At 38.5% G+C, this 16,352-nt stretch overlaps 1 protein-coding gene across 1 annotated transcript in view; it reads right to left on the bottom strand.

The window, feature by feature from the left end:
* Nucleotides 1-16,352, bottom strand: part of LOC116840320 — a 99,451-nt gene that overhangs the window by 44,866 nt on the left and 38,233 nt on the right. The window lies entirely within an intron of this gene.

Here is a 16,352-nt window from a genome sequence, read left to right as displayed (position 1 = left end):
GAGAGAGAGAGAGAGAGAGAGAGAGAGAGAGAGAGAGAGAGAGAGAGCGATAAAGTGAAAATGTTCCCATTAGAAATCAGTGAATACTCACTGATTATCGGTGAAATATCCTTTCTACTGATTCAAGCACAAACATTTTTATTGATTTACTTTAATTAAAAGAGTAGAAGACTATTAAAAAGCCGTTTTTATGTTGAAATTTCAAACTGCTTTGCTTTCGAATTTTTTTGTCAAAATTGAAAAAAGAAATGGTTTTTATGAGTTTTATAACATAATTAAAGTGAAATAATTGCGAATTGCTTTAGCACTACCCAGGATGCATCACGTGGAACTATAGCCTGCTTAGCATCAAATAAAGAGATCAAACAAAGCAATTTGAAATTTCAACATAAAAATAGCGATAACACAAAAATAACGCATTTTCTGACTTAGGTTTACACCAGTTTTTTTTTCTTGTTTTTGAATCCCCAATCATCTCCCGATTGATCTCCACCTTTGAAACATCCTTACAGTTCTCCATTCAATCATTTAACCATTTTATAGGTTAATCTGTACAATTAATTATTCAACTTTAGTTGCAATAATTGCAAAAAGTAGTTCATTAACCTACATACAATAATTCTACAAGGAAAATTCGTATAGTTGTCACCCGTATAGTTGCCACCATTATGTCTCTTTCTCTGAGTGCACGAGTACTCGAATTGTTTGTTTTCAAAATGCCTGACGAAAATGAAAAACCGCCTAATTACCGTACAGTCGCGCGATTTTGAGTTATTTCGTTACCCAAATGAAAGTTGCAAAAAGAAAAGGAAAGCGTGTCGCTACACGGGACGGTGATGCCGGGCGAATCCAACGGATCCGCGTGTTCTCTCCCGCGTCAAATATTTATTAATAATCTTCTTACGCCGACGTGTGAGAGATTAATCGCGCACCGATAAATGCAGCGAGTCCTAACGAGCGCCGACAAGCGATTTCGGAGCGAACCAGCCGTGTTAATTATCAATGCAGGCGCGAATGTGCCGCAGGGGCCGCATTTGCGCCGGTGATATTTGCGCGAAGCAAATGCTCCGATACGAGTGGCCGCGCGGTATTAGTTCCGTTATCCGTCCCACGTAACGTAATTCGGGACGGATATCGGCACCTGTATGACGGCGAATGTGTGTATGTCATGTCGTTGTCATACCCGGTGCCGCTACCGATGCGAATCGACCTCTACGTGGCGTGTCTCGTTTCTCTCTCTCGCGAGAATACTCGTCAATTACGGGCGGAGAGACTGCGTATCGCTTTTATACCGAGCACGAGTACGGCGTACTCGCGTTAACCACATGTAATTACGTATCCGAGAGACACGATACATCAAACGCGGCTTCTCGCGGAGAATCAAGTTCCTCGCGATTAGCTCTTCTTGTAGTAAGGCGGATGCAAAGTGGTCGGTATGATACGCGCTGTCGCGAACCTGTTGTTCCTTCATTGTATTATATTATACTTGTTATATATTACATTATTATATATTATATGTTGTTCTCTACCCCTTTTGTGAGAAGAGAACCGTTAATTTTCTTGGTTAATACAATTTTGTGCAAGATCTTTAATTACATGATTATAGATCTTCAGTTATTTGTGTATGTACAGTTCACCGATAAGCAACTCTAATGTGACTCATAACACCTGAGTTTAGACGATTGTAGTCTCAATTTCAATTTTAGGATTAGTGATAAGGAATCTGTAACTCGTGAAGCTCTTGGGCGTACTCTCGAGAGCACTTAAAGCGCTCTTGGAGTCATAAAACATCTCTTGAAGTTCTGTCGTGACTGTAACGGGCGTCGTTTCATCAGTTTCACGACACCTGTACAACCGAGCAACACATTGTTATCTGCCGCGATTATCTTCCGACTTTGTCACCTGCATGACGGATAGGTGAATGTGCACAGTTAATGCCGCGATTCTTAATCCCGAGTATTTCGACCTTCGGACGAAACCCAAAGTGCTCTTAGCGTCATACTACCAACTACGGATAAAATGTTCTCCTTGTTCTGATATGTGAGTTGTTTCAGAGCTAACGATGACTTCACTCACAGATATCACGTAGATCAGTCACGATTATCGTTGCTGCCTTGTATCGCGCATCTGCTTAGGAAAATCCACCTAGATTACCACTCGTCGTTGTAATGAAGACGGAAAATACCATCTTTGGCATAATGAAAGTTCTCGTAGTCCTCGAGAATCTCATAAATTCTGTCTCTTATAAAAACACGCGATTTTGTAAAAGTACGTCCGGTTGGTCTCTTACACAACTTTGTGATCAATTATAATATTTTCTAAGACACGAAAGCCAGCGATTTGTCTAATGTGCAACAATGCCTCGATCCTCGTATTAACCTAACGTAATAATATGCGTCACCTGACCAACATCATACGTGAATCATTCATATCTCATCTCGGGGATTTCCGAGCACCTGCTAATGTGAAAGTGGCGCGTCATGGTCCAAAGTAAATCAGCCTCTTTCATGATGATCCGGCCTTTTTAATTCGACCGGCGCATACGAAACGTTCACGCGACGGTCCGGATGACCGAAAGTTCAAGTACATCCACGACTTTCCGCTAAGACGCTTTCTTCGAACTGTGTCGTTCCTTGAAGACCTCCAGCGAGAGAGCGAGTTGTCTGATTTGCGAACGCGCCTGTGAGGAATTAATCGTAACGCAACTGCGATTAATCCCGTGTTATGGCTGTCACGCACCGCTGTCGCATGCGTGACGCGACGCGATAATTACGTTTCTTGCGTGGAATTGTCGAGCCCACGTACGAAGATCCGTACAGACCTGGTAACTTCTTGCGCCTACAGATTCCTTCGCTCAGTTAAAATTCAGTCTTCGACGATCATACGATTAGACGCGTTATATTGAAGGATTTCTTTCACAATTGATCGTCTAGAAATTAATAATTCAAAGGTTTTCACGTACTCAAGGTCAAGACTGAAAACAGACACCAATCATTTCTCGTGTAAAGCAGAATTTTAATTGCGCATAACCGAATTTTACACGGAAAAAAACAATTTCGTTAGTGTAACTGAATTTATTATTCTATTCAGTAAGAATAGAGTCTAGGTAAAAACTCGGTTGCAGGAACAGAGAAATTCCTGTAAGAGATTTCTGCCTAGTCGATTATTCTTAGTTATTGCTAAGTTTTCTTATATAATTGAACTTTCAGTCACTCATGTAGAATTTTTTTTTTTAATTTGTTCTTAGTATTGCACTTGTATCTTTGTTTTTATGATTTCTTGCAGTACTGTGGATTCAACTTAAAACCTGATTGCAAGAACTCAGAAGAACATCAACATCAATCAGATAAATGTTCTCGATTGTGGTAACAGAGATCTCATGTCACGTCGCCGAATTTTCATCTGATTGCACGAACTGAAATTTCCTTTCCATGTAATTGTCCATGTAAACTGAATTTCAATTATAACAACAAATGAAAACTTGATTCAAGATTTAATCATTATATTGAAAATTAAACAGTTGTAACAGACATTCTCTGTACTGAACAGCGGATGGAGCTTCTATAACACACAAAAACGCAAACAAGACGATTTACATAAGAGAAAAAGTGAAATCGATCGCCGATGGTAATCGCTGACGTTAACCGTGTTGCGCTTGTCGCAATCTTTGTCTCAGCATCTCGCAATCAAATCTAATTGAAACATATAAAAAGTCTGGTCAGCATTAAGATTGCCATACTTTTTTCTTAGTGATACTCAACTTTAACAGCCTATCATATCTTACAATTTAGTGCCTGCGCGGCCTTGTCCGCGATATGCGAATCGTCCAGAATCTTCCAATTACTATGGCCATGTGTGCAACTTCTCCACATGTCAAATTGCAAGAAATAATGGCAACAATATTGGTGTTATAAAGTGTAGTAATAATTTACTAAAATAAAGTATAGTAATAAGTATAGAAATAATTACGTAATAATAATGATGTTACATACAGCTTACTTCTTAAAAATTTATTAATAATATTAGAAATAAATATAAATTATTATATTTTTATATACTTATTCTCTCTTTCATCAATATTTCTCTTTCAAATAAGTTAATTCACATGAGCTTTCGATGAATTAACGAATGACATGATTCATACGGAAAATGAATAAATTAGCAAGCTGTCAGACGCACAATCGAATACAGTACTGGTATTAATTATTAACTCACCTAATAAATTTAAATATTCACACAAGCGCTTTCGCGCGGACAATCAAACGTTTTAATCATCATTCCAATTCTCTTCAGTGGAAATGAAAGTAAAAAAGAATGATGTACTAGTATTAAAAAATTAATAAATTAAAGGAAGAATAAAAGGAAAATTATTGACTCTGTGAGAACTAATTAGAAAACTAAGGGAAAATTAATTAAAATTAATAGTAAAATTTAGATGTTATAGTGTTATAAACACTGAAGGCCTTTAATTTCCTAATTAAAGAAAGAATGTTTGTAGTTAAATAAATTTTATAGTCGAAATAAAGATATATGTAAAGATCAACTTTTTATTAGTTTTCATTTTATTGTAAAACGTATTATATAGCTTATCTCACGTACAATATTACACGACTACGGACCTACTATAAATGTGGAATACTGGAATGATACTCCATACATCAAGAATGAGTTGTTCTCATGCCATTTTTGAATTATATTATGAACGTATAATACTTGTGCATCATTTCTTTTTTCCATTTCCACTGAAGAGTTAGAATGACTGAAGTGATTGGTTGATTTTTCGAGGCGTTTGGTGCTTCATTTTTTTTTTTTTTGTTAATTTATGGTATTATAGTTAGTTTTAGGATCGACATTTTGCGCGAATCACTGGCTTTTTCGATCTATATTTGATTACGGATACGATCATTAGACGCTGCAAAACACTGAAGCCATATGATTGGTCCATACGGCATCTAAACATCTGCAGTGTCTAATGATTTGTACTTTATGTTTCCTGCATTTCACACAATTGGGGAGGACAACGAAAGAAGTAAACAGAATTCAAATAAGTGTGTTGAATCTAAGCAAAAATAATAGCTGGCTCATCCGCCACGCACGCGATGCGTCGCGATGGGGACAAATAGGCTGGCGAGTTCCCACGGCTTTTCACAATTCTGCACTCGCGTGCCGATGCAGTTGCGACGTCCCCGCGCCCGCCAAATGAACCGCCGCCGCCGCAAATGAGCCGATAAAGTGGCGGTACCGCGCGAAGGTATTACGATACGCCCACGTTACGGACGGCGTTAGCACGAGAATGTTATGCGTTAATGGACCAACTTCCCGGACATGACGAGTTTCGACGGCCGCAGCAAATCGTCAGCTGACAATGACATTGCCGACCGTCGCGTCGCAGACGTCGCGGATTCCTTGCCGTTTGTCTCGCAACGCTACCGTCCGACAATGCATAACGCAAACGTCGCAGTATGCGTGCCACGAAACAACGTAGACCTCTGCATATTGCGATATCGCACCGGAAATCTGCGAAAGTATCAAGATCGCCATTGTTTACTTTGTGAAACAAAACGATGCTTCTTTTCTCCTCAATCCATGTGCGTTTGCGCTTTCATCATTTTTCCGTTATCACATAAAAATTAATTTGGATGGATCCTAAGTATGAGTAGCGATTCTAGCCAGGTATGCCCCAAAATAGGCATGTCCCAGATATGGCGAAGATAAGCAAATTTTTAATAGAATTTCACGAATAGGCCATGAATTCATACTGACGTGAATGCCCCAAAATAGGCATGCCATCTTATGGCCTGGATATGGCCAAAATAGGCAAGTCTTGAGTGGAATTTCGCGAATGGATCATGAATACTGACGCAGATGCTCCAAACGAGACTTGTGCTAATCAAGCTCGGTCAGAAGCAAGTTAGCTGATTCTTGAAATAATTTTAATAAAAAAAACGATTATCCATTAGTAGTGAATGGTTGATAATTATAAGGTAAGCATTTTGATTTACTATATTTTAAACCATTAAGACAATGAGATAATATAAAGGTAATAAGGTAATAGTTAAATAGTTAAGATATGAATTTTTTAGTGTCACAAAATTTGTTGTAATTTTAAATAAACAATATGAATAGGTAAGTTAGCCAGAAAAAAAGAAAAAAATGTTCGATGTTAATAATAATAATAACAGTATTATATATAATAAAAAAATCGTAACAAATGTTGTAATTAAAATTGTAATAAAAATTGTAAGAATGATTGTAATAAGCAATTATTGTAATAAATAAGACCTCAATTCCTTGTTTCAGTCAGAGTCTAGTTAGGCATATCAAGATTACCTAGTTAGAAGTCTAGATGCTAATTTCTGAGAGCATTATATCTTCGTGTAGAGCCTAAGTGGACCTGTCTTTGCAGAGCCTTGATGGAAGTAGAGAAGAACTGTCTAGGATCTTTTCAACCCCCGCTTTAAATTTCTACCCGGAACATTTACGCAACATGTAAGTGTTAACGAATCCTGATAATTGAAGTTGATTGAGAATATTTAGTCTAGAAGATTATATAAATAAATTAGCATTATGGTATCTTTAAATAAAATTTCATTACCTCGTAGTAAAAAAGAAGTTAGAAATATAAAATGACAACATGAGCGTACGCTCGGTTTTTACATTGTTTGCACACTTTTTATCAAATGAAATTCAAGTTATCAGAATTGAAAGCCACTGCAGACGTGTACGTGCAGTAATCGTCTAAGACAAGAGCCGAATTGACAATGTAAAATGTGACATCTATAAAATTTCGGAGGAGAGATTTACTTTAAATTAAAGAACACATTATTTCGAGAAGTAATTTTCGCATATTTGCAACCGATTATCGTGCATGCATGTCAGCAGTGGTTTTCAACTCCGACAACTTGAAGCGTTGCAACTTCATTCGCTGAAAAACGCGTAATGTCGATTCGCAACCAACTGTTAGACATTTTTCATGTTGATAATGAAGTAGTTGTGGGTCGAGGTTCGTGTATCTTGAGTCATCATTAAGCGTTACAAGGCGAATATAAACTACATTCTTTTGCGCGCGGGAATCACGTCTATCACTTACCCACGCGCCAATCTCCGAAGCAATAATAAAATGAGAAAAAAAGAGAATCAACACAAATACAATTGTGCTTGATCACATTCGCTAATCTTTTTTAATTAATAGATAATAACAACATTTTACGTAATTGTTAATAACAAATAAATAATAAAATTTTATATGACCGCAAAATGACGAAAGAATTTTGTATTAAATTGGACCTGATCTACGCTCAGTGTCTAAACGTTTTTCACACTGTATGTCGAATGAAGCTGTCACACTTCGAGTTGTCAGAATTGAAAGCCACTGCTGACATGTGCAAGCAGAAATCGATTGTAACAGAAGCCGAAGTGACAGTATGACATGTGTGAATTTCGGGAGAAAAAATTGACTTAAGAGAACATTATTTTGAGACAAGTAACTTTTATGTAGTTCCAACCAATTATCGCGCCTACATGTTAGTGTAGTTGAATAATTATGCGATCACATGAGAAATGAGCCGCGTGTGCAGTCTTGAACCGAATAATGAATGCGAAGAAGAGTCGTATCAAGGATAAAAGAGCCAACTGAGCACCGGTTAATTAGCACTTAGTAGTCTTTTTATTACCACCAGACGGAGATCATTTTTTGTTTTCAAGAAAACTCGGAATAGCTGCTCTGGTCAGCGCACATCTTGCCACAATATTGCAAAAAAAGAAACAATTAAAAACGAAGACATGATTCGAGGAAGACACATTGCAAAAAGTCTTACATGAATTTACAGGAAATGATGTTCAGGAGATATTGGCTGTAGCCGGTATCGAGACAAATAGTTCCCGCCGCTTTTTCACTTGCGATTAAGTGAGAAAACTGCGGAATCATCTTTCAGCGATTACGTCAATGAGATTTCCATCCTACGTATTTCTGCTCATTTGCTGGAAGTGCTGTCAAGTCGCGGAACATCGCCTGCAGTTTCTAAGGAAGAACTCGTTCCTTAGCAGAAAAGCAGAAAGGCAGAAGCCAATCGAATTATTCGCGCTGATAGTCAGAGGTGGTGATCGACAGTTCCTGCTTTTCCACTGGCGCGAGTTCTGTTGACTGGCTCCTGCCTTTCTGTTTTTTTCGGCTTTTCCGCCGAGGTGTATCCGGCTGAATTCTTCCTAACAACTCGTCATTCGTCAAGCCGTCCAAGGCCGAGAAAGAGGGGGAGAGGGGAAGGGATAGAGGAAAAGGGCAATATCGTCTCGCACATTTCAATAAACTAACTGAGAGACGATCGCCCGATCCCAGCCGAGCAAATCCCTCGACAAATGCTTCCGTGCGCTATATCATTATTTCTCGGAGTTTATAAAGCACGACGGTTCCGGTCCATTCTACCTGGCGCAATCAACGGTCTGCACAGTGCGCGGCTCGACAGTATGTATCGCGCTCCGGTATCTACTCTTATCTCGTCACCCGCCACCTATGCTCTCGCAGTTTAGGCGTATACAACGTGAAATATCGCGGCCGCAATTTCCACCGCATACGTCGGCTGAAATCCTTATCGCGTCGTTGCGCGGCGATCCGGTTGGAGCGCACGCCCTGCAATGCGCGCTCGGCAATGCACGCGTGAATTCGAGTCGTGAGAAGGAACCCGCGCGTGAATTGCGATCGCTCGTCTGCGAGCGGGAGCATTTGCGATTGGAAACACGCAGGTCCGTCGCGAGTGTGGACAGCATGGACCCCGCATACGGCCAGAAAAGTGAAGCCAACATGTAGAAAGAGACCGTAGACATAATATACATAGGTTGGACATAATATACATGGATTCCGAATGCCCAATGTTCTGTCATCTAATAGAATGAAGCCAACATCTAGAAAGAGAGCGAGAATAGAGGGATTATAGTTTTCTTCGTATTTTGTCACTTTTTCGTTGCGCGTGCATCCATTTCTCGTTTCCATAATATTATAGAGCGCAACAACACCCCGGCTAGACTGGCAAGTAAAAGTCTTAAATCTTCTTGCACACTTCATCTGTGCAGAAAGAGACAGAGAACAGAGGAGCTGTACATATTGGCTCCTCTTTTCTGACTTATGCGAAGTCTATGATTGCTTTTCAACAAGAGACACAAGTCGACACAAGTGTCATTCTATCTTTGTTACTCACTAAATATGGAACAAAGATAGAATGAGGTTTCGACTTGTGTCTCTTGTTGAAAAGCAAACATAGACTCCGCGTAAGTCAAAAAAGAGAAGCCAATATGTACAGCCCCTCTGTTCTCTGTCTCTTTCTGCACAGGCAAAGTGTGCAATAAGATTTAAGACTTACTTGCCAGTCTAGCCGGGGTGTTGTTGCGCTCTATAATGTTATGGAAATGTGAAATGAATGTACGCGCAACAAAAAAGTGACAAAATACGAAGAAAACTATAATCCCTCTATTCTCGCACTCTTTCTAGATGTTGGCTTCATTCTATTAGATGACAGAACATTGGGCATTCGGAGTCCATGTATATTATGTCCATGATGGACACGCGAGACGAGGAGAGCGCCGTGATCTTCGCGCGAAATAAGCCGCGCGCTTACTTGCACAATTGCGATTACGCAATCGAGCGGCCGGCGGCGAACGCGCGCACTTTCGCGATGCGTGTCCGCGTGTGTAGCCTCAAGAAATATATATTATCGGCGATCTCCTGCGCGCGGGGATGATTTAGGGTCAGCGTGGCGAGAACGTGAGGATCGCAAAATCGCGATTGGAATTAATATTCAAGTGAGAGAAACGGCCGAACAAGAGCCAGATGCGGTCGTTGGTACGAATATATTTAATTTTTTTTTTTTTAATTGAAGTCATTTAAACAATTACTTTAATTAAGAATTATTGGAATTTTAGTTAAATAGTTGAATTAAATTAAAATCCCACGCCGGAGCGCATTTGCCGTTGCGAACGGGAAAGCGACAATGACGAGTATGGATTAGTTCAAGGTAATTAAATTACCATCGTGGTTTCACTTTCGCTCCATTTCGCTGACTAGCTTCTCCTCTCACGTGTTTAGCACGTGTAGCAATTTGACCCTTGCGTTTTTCGTGTCACGTCGACTGTTTAATTGATCAATGAGAAAACATTCACACAAAAAAATATATATTTATGTATTCAAGTGAGTGTTACTTGCTTCAATCTACTCTAAATATTATTAGAATATTTTCTTTTCGGTTTCGCGAAATTTTCATTCAGTTCGATTCGTTCTACTTGCACTGCTATGTGCGTGGAATGTTCAGACGCCCTATATATAAGAGGATTTCGCTAAATATGAGATTATACTTTCTTGGGTGATGAAAATATGACAGCTTTATCATAAAGTTTTGATTACATTACGTACACCAGCAGAAGAACAGCAAGAAGAACGATAACATTACTGTTATGCGAAAAAATTTCGAAAGCGAGCCACAGATAACTCGTTGAAATATTTTCTCGAAACGCATTCCTGATTAATATGCCAATATTTATCATCGAGATTAAAAGCGCTGATCTCTCAGTACTCTGTACGTGCGATATTTCAATTTTCGCAACGCAGTTAATGTCTCTTCTATTTTAATCCTCGGATAAAAGGCCTGTCCGTCGTCTTATCAATTATTCGCGTCGCGTCGATACTAGATTTTTTATTCTGGTAAAAGAATAGAAGTGACGACGATTACGCGACGCGCTGGTGTTTCAACAAGCGCCAGCGCATCGTAAACCGTAACTACCGACATTACATGTGTATGTGTGTATGTTCACAGTGGTATTACAAATATGCACGCTCCAGTTGCAGGTTGTTTGTACAACTGAAAAACTTCGTACTCTTCAAACGCGCTTCGCAGCGCGACGGAGAGTCGAGCGAAGATAAACCGCCAATAAGTGCGAGTCACTGATCATTTCGAAATTTATATTTATGGCAAAAGAAAAAGGACGAAGAAACGAAGGTCGACGCAGCGTAACTTTACGGAAGATAATAAAAAAGAAAAAAAGAAGAAAGAAAGTGTCTAGACACTCTCGCTTGATACAACTCGCGCGACATTGAGCAATGCATGCTGTGCCGATATTATTATATTATTTTCCTCTCTGGTGCGAAAAAAGTCGCTTAAAAAAAATACAAATGCGAACGAGATACAGAGCGAGGGTCAAGATAAAGTGCGGGCCATGTGTACAAATGGCGATCGAGAAATTCGGGACGTATATTTTGATATAGTCGCCCCATGTCGGAAAGTTGATTGTTAACTTATTAGAATAGGTAGTTGATAATAAGGGAATGCTCAAGTCGATGACTCGAAAAATAACAGAAACAATCGTCACTAATACAATTATGCTATCCTTTTCGTATTTGTATATACAGAACTTACGTAAATGTGTGTTGCTTTGTTTTACTACACTGAGAAAAAAAAGCGATTAGATTGACAAAAAATCGGTGGTCAAAACCGGCCATCAAAGAAATATTGAATCTATTCAACAAAATACATGTTAATGCATTAATAAATTACGTTGAAATTACTATATCAAAAAAAGTCGCTTAAAAAAACACAAATGCGAACGAGATAAAGAGCGAGGGTCAAGATAAAGTGCGGGTCATGTGTACAAATGACGATCGAGAAATTCGGGACGTATATTTTGACATAGTCGCCCCATGTCGGAAAGTTGATTGTTAACTTATTAGGATAGGTAGTTGATAATAAGGGAATGCTCAAGTCGATGACTCGAAAAATAACAGAAACAATTGTCACTAATACAATTATGCTATCCTTTTCGTATTTGTATATACAGAACTTACGCAAATGTGTGTTGCTTTGTTTTACTACACTGAGAAAAAAAATATTTGTATTTTGTATTTTGTTGAATTGATCCAATATTTCTTTGATGGCCGGTGACCGCCGATTTTGTCAATCCAACCGTTTTTTCTCAATGTATATAGTAATAGTGTAATAATAATGTAGTATAACAGTAATTTAGCGGAAAACCCATGCATATGTAAAAATTTTTCTACAAACCTTTCCGATATTCTTAAGCCTCTGAATTCAAATGTGAAGACACAGCAATGTTTTTCAAAATTTTTCTGTTTGAAGCACGCGCACTTCCGGCATATACGGGCTACGAATTAAGTAAATATTACACTAATTAACAGCTTGAAATTTTACATGAAATTTTTTTTTTTTTTATTTTCGCCACATATTGAGCAATTTTCCTATTATATATAATTTCTTATGATATAACATAGTTTTAGCAAAAAAAAAAGTGAAAGGTTTATATTTAGTGTCTATTACGTTGGTAGCGAAAGGGTCTGCACCTCCGGGGAAAATTAAGTTTCAAGTTATACGACAAAAGTTATACGATAAGACGCTGCCAAAGTATATGCATCGTTGATTCGGCATCCTACATGATACTTCCTGCCGAGACAAGGCCGAAGTGATCTTCGATAGATATTGAGAACCGAGGTCGGGACCTTAAACTCGTGAGACTGTTTCGCGGCCGCGAGGGACGGGCGTCACGAGGACGATTTCTCGGAATCATAAATAAATTGTCAGAATCGATCGCCATTCCAGCGTCACCGCGGCATTCTCGCTGTCGCACTTTGTTTCTTGCTCGGTGCGACGACTTCTCATTTCCCTCGTGTCTCCGTCCACGTAAACACTACGCACGCGCGATTACATTTCCTTTTTTTTTTGCGAGGAAGAGGTCATTAAATATTTGCTGTTCCGCAATTCAAGGGAACACGGGAACATAGTAGAGACATTACATCGCGCGACCGATGGTTTGCGCGAGGAGAAGCAGGAGGAGGAGGAGGAGGAGGAGGAAAAAGTTAATGACATATCATGCGTAGACCCTTACGTGGAAAGAAATTTACGCATAATGCGTTCGAGACGAGGCTCGGGGTTGTCTCCTCATGTCGCGCGTGGTTTCGCGGGGAAAATGTGGAAATATACGTGAAGCTATGAGGGTCTCGATGTTGAAGCGAATAAAATTCATGAAGTTCGTAATTCCTTTATTTTTTATATTATCATTTTTGCACTTTCACCATACATAAAGATAAATATTAAGCCGCGAGAATTAATTGACGTATGAACGTTATTATTTCGATGTTACATCCGAAATATTTATTTCAAACTATTTATCAATCACACTTCATTAAAATCACACATTGTCATGTCAGAATGATGTGTTTATACGTAATAATTATTAAAAATGTAAAAAAACATGACAGAAACAGCATCTATTCGGACCCAACAATCCCGAAATTTATGAGCTAGAAAAGGTGAAGAACAGAATTTATTAATCAAATAAAGAAGACGGGAGTCTAATAATATACATTATACACATCTTGTTCATTTGCACGTCATAACGTAAATAACAAATAAATAACAGATCCATATAACAGTGTAAAGATACATAATAATATATATGACAATATAAAATTGATTCACATATATTACTAATAAATAATATATTACTAATAAAGTAACTAAATAACATATATTACTAATAAAGAATATATTACTAATAAAATAACTAAATAACAAATTGCAACAAACGTGAGATGCTCAGGTAAATAAGAATGAGAAGTTGTGTTCGTTGCGAAATATTAAATATCTCAAGAAACATGGCAACGGCGCGCGTGAGTCTATATAATCGAAATACGTGACCAATTGTTACGAGAAATATTACTTCAAATCAAAGGAGTACAGATTTTTCGCGTCCGTTACTTCTAACAAGATCACCGCCGACTAGGTGCGTGCGCAAATATAAAGACTCTTATCTGATAACAGTTGTTGGCATGCGATAGCGCGTTCAAACGAGATAAAACTTTTTCACCTTACTCAGCGATATGATGCAAAGCTAACAGGAACTAATGTTAAACGGTTAATAACTACAGTGAACTCGATGCTTCGAAGAAAGCACTTCGCGAAAGATAAGGGAACTTTTTGATGTTCCTATTTCTCTTATCGCCTGGCGTGTCACATCGCGTTTTCTCGATTAGATAGACCGTAGATTGCGGATTCTATAAATAAATGTTTGCCTCGTAAATTCAGGGCGGGTTTACAAAAACCTTACGTTAAACTCGACGACGTCACAGAAATGCCGCTTCTCTGTTTTATCAGGGTGAGATACGAAAGAAATTACGATTAGCGATATCCTTCGTGATTCTCTCGAATTCTGTGCGCGCTTTGTAGAGGACAGCACTTACAGTGGACGTTTCATCGCATCGAGGTCCCCATCGCATCGACGAACAAACGCGTGACTCGTGACTCGTCACTTCGGATAATATTTGTACTTCGCACACAACACCTCGTACAAAAACGCATCGACGATAATCGCGCATTCTTGTGTCTATCTCGTCTTAGCAACCTCAATAATTGTGAAGGAAAAACTTTGAAGAGGTTTTAGTTTTATCGGTAAACAATGACTACAGTGAGTCGCGAAACGGTTCGGTGAAGTTGGCAACTCACCAAACTATCGAAATTCAGAGTCATTACTACAACGAGTTTGTCCAGCAATTATACTATTAATTATTATTATTTATTATAATTTATTATTATTTATTATGTTATTATACTGTCGTAAATCCGTTGGTAATAGTTTTCCATTTTGACAATTTGATGAGCTTCATTGTGTCTAGACCGTTTCGTAACGCACATTTGTTTGCACATAGTCTGGGAACATCTTCAAGACGTAAAATACTTCGCACCATGTTTCGCTAATTAACATGTCTTGGTTGTTCATTACCGTGCGATCATCGCCCAAAAAATTTCTTCGAATCTTTACTTTCCATGACGACGAGACAAGCGCAGATGATAGGATAGACTAATATCTTCGGAAACGTTATTCAGAAGTTTCCTGTGTATTGAGTTTTATATCGACAACTGTGTGATCCACAATTTTACCGGAGACGTGAACTTGTTTCTTTGAAATGTCGACTATATACTTTCAAGGGAAGAACACAATGTTCACTCCAAAACTGTGATTGAAATTTCATTCCATTCTTTAAACTACTCGGCAAGGAAACTTGTAGGAATTGAAGTAACCAACATACGAGACGCGCATTCTACGCGAACAAACGCTAGATGGCGCCTGAAAGCAGTTTTCAAATGTAAATAGTTCAGCGACAATCAATCGAAATATCAGCAATAAAGCAAAAATTGTTCGCAAAGCTCCCGAACAACAATTCCTCGCATTGCTCGCGATCAGTAATTACGCCCGCACCGCAAATTTCCGCGTGTAGAAAACAGTTAGAGAGAGATTGTAATTATCAATTCGAATTATCACGAGCGCACTCAAGCCCCGTTTAAGATTGCTTCATATCGCTTTGTTCAATTAAATTATTTAACGTGAAACAAGAGTCTGCGATGTTTGCGAATATATATCAAGAAACTTTTAATACTTCGAGAGAGATCGATAAATACCGATATTAATCTCGTCGATATCTTTTCGAGAAGGAATGATTTCTGAGAAATCCATTTAAATAGTTTATTAAAAAAGCATGTCACAATTTTCAGCCTTATCTCACTTCGCATTTTCAACTTGTTCCTCTTATCTTTTCATTTGCTCGCAATTCTCCTATGTTGAAAGGTGTGCTCTCTGTTACTCTCTCGAAATATCTTCCATCACTTCAATTATCTTCTATTACTTAAATTGTTCCTCTCAATACCGTTAAATAGCACCGTTATACGTGGTGCAGCCGGTCTGTACTTGCGATGACGGCGAAAAGCAGCTTTAATTATTATCTTATCTGACCTATTTTAGGCACACACTTACATTACCGTAGCGTTTGCAAGTTCTAACAACGCCGATAGCGTATTCGGTATAAAAGTCTTCAGACAATTCCGTCGTGGAAGAAAACAATGGTCATGAATCATTCGGAACATTTCGTTCCAGTTGCATACGAAATGCAAACTTTCGCGACTTAATGTCAATATTATAACTTTCAGAATGTTCTGTCGTGCCACTGGTCTGAGAACACCGACGTGTCTCCGAGGTGAAGCCTCGATATAATTTGTTAGGCGACAAAACACGATCTCTTGCCAGATCAGCAAACGGCTTCTTGTTGACGCTACTAAATCCAAACAGATATTTATCAGAATATACTATAAATATATGTAAGTTTCTAAGCCATCTGTTGACTATACAAACAAAAACATTTGGCACCTACGTCATTGCACACCTCCTTCAGTGCAGTTTCATAGACTTTGTTCATTTGATTCACCTACAAGAGCTGATTATCAAATTAAATATTAATTTAATAATAAGAATTAATTGAAGTTTCCTTTGTCTCGATATTCTTGCTACACTTTGACTCCGGTTCATTT

Source organism: Odontomachus brunneus, unplaced genomic scaffold (genome assembly GCF_010583005.1).
Source record: "Odontomachus brunneus isolate Ranch 3 - 2012 unplaced genomic scaffold, Obru_v1 Obru_scaffold_009, whole genome shotgun sequence".
NCBI lineage: Eukaryota > Metazoa > Arthropoda > Insecta > Hymenoptera > Formicidae > Odontomachus > Odontomachus brunneus.
Note: the sequence above shows the minus strand (reverse complement) of the source record. Positions and strands in the feature narration are given on the sequence as shown.